Raw genomic sequence first — 4,556 nt, 5'->3', positions numbered from 1 at the left:
TGCAATGATGAATAGATAAATGTGAAATTAACAGATAACACATGTGGATATTTTTGCAAAATGATATGAGTCTGAGTGTTACAAACATCTTGTGTAAAAAGAAATCAAACTGGATATTTGACACAGTCACAAGTATCAAGCTGGCCATGTGCATGAGCTATCTACCTCTGCATCCACGTGTCTCCACCTTGGTGTTATGGACATTTTAGGCTGGATGATTCTTCCTGATGGGTGCTGTCTTGTTCACTGTAGAAAGTTTAGCAGCCTCACAGCCTCTTCTCCCCCACCCCCTGGTGCTAGAAGTTTGCACAGCTCAGTCATCATCATGACAACTGAAAAATCTCCCCATACATTGCCAAAGACCCCCAGGGGAGGCAAAGTAACCCTTGAAAGCTACAGATCTGTCCAATAGGCCTAAAATCATTTCAATTACATACAGAATTTCAACACCAGTTTAAAAAGTATATTGATACAACTTTGTGTTTAAATTTGTTAGGTGGACGAAATATCTTGAGTTGATTGTTTTTTCCTTTTCGAGGGGTTCTTTTAACTGGAAGCAGGTCTGATAAAAGTCCCTCTTGACTCATTGGTGGCTCTCCCGTGATGGCTCTTTGAGAGGGCCGGTGGGTTGAGTGGATGGAGGCATCTCCAACTGCACCAGGGGACATTCACACCAGAGCAATATGACATCATCAATTCGGCAATCAAGGCCAGGAAGTCAGTGAGGGTCATCAATGAGGGTGAGGGGCAACCTCGGAGTTTGCCCAGCAAGAACCGCAGTCTATAGCCCCTGGTCACTGCTTCAGGAGGGGAGGGCACTGATCCTAGGAGGGCTTCAAGTGAAACCGAAGGCAGCTAAAGGGCGTGCGACGTGCTTCTCTCTTTTCTTTAATACAGCTGGTGGTTTTCATTCTAACAGTAGATTTTGGCAAAGGCAAATGGGAAGACATTCAGGGAAGAGTGTCCCTAAAAGTGAGGGGCCATGGCCTGAGCCACGCTCAGTGGGCACCTGCGTGGGGTGGCGGAAGCCCCCGATTCTGAGGGTTCCCAGAAGCTCTCATGACTAATGGCATCCTCCTCGTGAGCGTGGGCTTTGATACATTTTGAACGCGTGCGCCTGCCCAAATTTTATATTGAAACGTAATCCCCAGTGGTGGAGGTGGGGCCTGGTGGGAGGTGATTGGATCATGTGGAGGATTTATGATGAATGGTTTAGCACCAGCCCCCTTGGCACTGTCCTCGCGAGAATGAGCGAATTCTCGCGAGATCTGGTCATGTAAAGGCGGGCAGCTCCACCTCCCCTCATTTTCGCTCCTGCTCTGCACATGCGCGGAGGCTGTTTCCGCTTCTCTTCCGCCCTGACTGTGAGCTTTCTGAGGCCTTTCCAGAAGCGGAGTGAAGCTGCTGTGCTTCCTGGGCAGCCTGCAGACCTGTGGGCCAGTTGAGCCTCTTTTCTTTATAAATGACTCGTTCTTCAGAAAGCCAAGCACCATAGGTTCTCACTCGTAGGTGGGTGTCGAACACGTGAACTCAGGGAGAGGAGCATCACGGGGACAGTTGGGGGGCGCAGGGGAGAGACAGTGGGGGATGGGAAGGGATAACAAGGGGAGAAATGCCAGAGATAGATACTTTGCACCTAAAGTAAAATAAATAAATTTAAAAATAATTACTCGTGCTTCAGTATTCCCTTAGAGTGATGTAAGAATGCCCTAACCAGGCTTCTACAGCAGGACAGTGAGGGTGACTATTACAGCGAGCGTGCGATAACACACACCACAGGTGAGCACACGTTCTTCCTCCTCCGCCCTAAAATCCATCTCGGTGAATTTCCTTTATTTAAATGTATCTGTATGCAGGGCGCAGCGAGCGTGCGATAACACACACCACAGGTGAGCACACGTTCTTCCTCCTCCGCCCTAAAATCTGTCTCGATGAATTTCCTTTATTTAAATGTATCTGTATGCAGGGCGCAGTGAGCGTGCGATAACACACACCACAGGTGAGCACACGTTCTTCCTCCTCCGCCCTAAAATCTATCTCGGTGAATTTCCTTTATTTATTTAAATGTATCTGTATGCAGGGCGCAGTGAGTGTGCGATAACACACACCACAGGTGAGCACACGTTCTTCCTCCTCCGCCCTAAAATCTATCTCGGTGAATTTCCTTTATTTATTTCAATGTATCTGTATGCATTTTACACATGTGGAGAAGGAAGTTGCTTTGTTTTAACACAATCAATGGCAGACTGGGGAACACAGCCATTACAATTAGTGTTTAGACGGCTAAGTTACTTAGCAGAGAGGGGCTAGCTGTGCTCCCCAGGGGAGCAGTATGAGGATTAATGCATGAAATCTTCATGCAATACGCCTTAAAGGTGTACACGTGTGACCCAGTCCAGTCCTAGTGGCTTTCTTCTCCATCTCAGGATTTCTCTGAGTTCAGCAGTGACTTTCCTGCCATAGGCACCATAGATCACTGTGACCCAACGAACCACAAAATCTGTTCCAGTGCTTGGCTATCATGGTTGATGGACTGTGAATGCAGAGAAGCAGAAAATAAGCTCTGCACCCTGGCACTTAATCAAGCAAAGGCTTAACAGTTTAATAAGTCTATAACTTTCTCTCCTGCAGTAATAGTGGAGCAGTGCCCCAATATTGGTTCAGCCAAAGGTTGATATGTCATCTCGGTAGATACCCTTGTCTATATTTGACAATGGAATTATGTTTGGAATTTACCTGCATGGATCTCCTGATTTTTCTTTTCTTTTTGCTTCTCAACCATATGCTAATAGTTTACCTCTGCAGTTCCCACATGTGTGTACACACACACGAGGAGGCACACATACACCTTTGCTATATCTGGTGCAGAATTCTTCAATCAAGTCTAGAGTTCCATACAATTTTGCTCTTACCAAATTACCAAGAAATTTATTACTTCCTTCCTAAGACCTCCATCCCACCCCTGACTTCCCTGGACCCATCTCTTCTGCTTTCACAGGTGAGTTGGAGAAAAAAAGCAGAGTAGCAGAAATTGGCCTGAGAACATGTGTTTGGAGACAACTTTGCATCTACTGTCTTCCCTCTGAGCCTTTGTCCATCATAGTGCTGACTTGCTTATTGGCTGTGTCACCTGCTCTGACCCCCAAAGACCTCTGTCCTCCTGTCCTCTGGACACAGGGATGCTTTCCTCCAGGTTGTGTGGTGCAGACTTCACAAAGCATGATTGACACATCAAGGTGGTGGATTCAGAGAATATTACAGCTTTAGCCACAACATGGGGGAACCAGATTGCCCCATAAGCACACAGTTGTAGCATCAAGACTGGATCTCCACTGCCATCCCCCTCCTTACTTATGTGGCAGGCCCACCTTTGGTGTCTAGCCTCCTGTCCTATGAAGACAATAGTTTGAATCAACCCAAGCCACACAGGCTTACCTACTTATCATGACCCTCACCTGAGCAGAATCGGGGACATCTCCATCTCTTCCTGAAACCTTTGTCTCATAGGCTGCCTGCCTTCCCACCATAACCATTCCACATGCCAGGGCCATAGAGGGAGGTGGGCTTGGTCAGACTTGCCCCAGGTAGGGAGTGGCTACCTACAATACATTTTCATAAAACTTCTTGTCAGAGATAAGGTAGATCTTCTTCTTGAAGGTGACTTTGTGTGCTTCAATTTTGTTTTAAGTTAAGATCCCATTCAGCAAGCTACACAAAACTTCTGTACACACACACACACACACACACACACACACACACACATTGCACATTAAACAAAGTAATAAATTATGCAAATATTTAAATAAAAATGCTTTGGACCCTTCTATATCTATAGAGTGGGTCCTTACTGGTACTAAACTTATTTATTTCTATTGTTATTGTTTTCAATTAGAATATTTTATATTTATATGTTCGCTTTTAAAATTTTTGCATCTTTTTTGAGACAGGGTCTCACTTTGTCCTCCAGGCTGGAGTACAATGGCACAATCTTGGCTCACTGACCCCTCAACCTCCAGGGTATAAGCAATCCCCCCACCTCAGTATCCTAAATGGTAATTTTTAAAAATTTGTTTCAGAGATGGGGGTCTCACTATGTTGCCGAGTACAGTATCCAACTCCTGGGCTCAAGTGATCCTCCTGCCTAGGCCTCCTAAAGTGCTAGAATTACAGGCATAAGCCAGCATGCCACTACGGTACTAATTTCTCTCTCTGTATTCTTTTCTTCTTCCCCTTGAGAACTTTCTTTGGCTCACTCCTAGATATGAACACTTCTTAGGAGAAGAGTGGAGGGTAATAGTAGCCTCTTCAGTGTTTCTTATTGTGGGCATATAATGTCTAAAATGATTATGGAACTGTACTTCTGAAACCTAAAATGAGCTGCCCTCATTTGTCTACTACTTTATATACAGAGCAAGATCCATAGGTTTAGTAGTATTAGTATTTGATTCATTTCTAGTGAGATTTTTATTAGAAACAAAATTGCAAGGGTGCTCTGTATCAAAACATACAAAGACATTTTTTAAAGTAGGAGTATCTGTTAGCCCCAAAATTATTAT

At 45.0% G+C, this 4,556-nt stretch overlaps 1 long non-coding RNA gene across 1 annotated transcript; it reads left to right on the top strand.

Moving 5' to 3' along the window:
• Positions 1–1,372: 1,372 nt before the first annotated feature.
• LOC144581521 (uncharacterized) lies at positions 1,373–3,784 on the top strand. Its single transcript, XR_013532414.1, has 3 exons — positions 1,373–1,509; positions 1,682–1,779; positions 1,857–3,784. It is a non-coding gene; the product is annotated as an uncharacterized LOC144581521 (long non-coding RNA).
• The last annotated feature ends 772 nt before the right edge of the window (positions 3,785–4,556 follow it).

This window comes from Callithrix jacchus, chromosome 2 (assembly GCF_049354715.1).
Source record: "Callithrix jacchus isolate 240 chromosome 2, calJac240_pri, whole genome shotgun sequence".
NCBI classification, from domain to species: domain Eukaryota; kingdom Metazoa; phylum Chordata; class Mammalia; order Primates; family Cebidae; genus Callithrix; species Callithrix jacchus.
The sequence above is the reverse complement of the archived record's forward strand: the minus strand, read 5'-3'. Positions and strand labels throughout refer to the sequence as shown.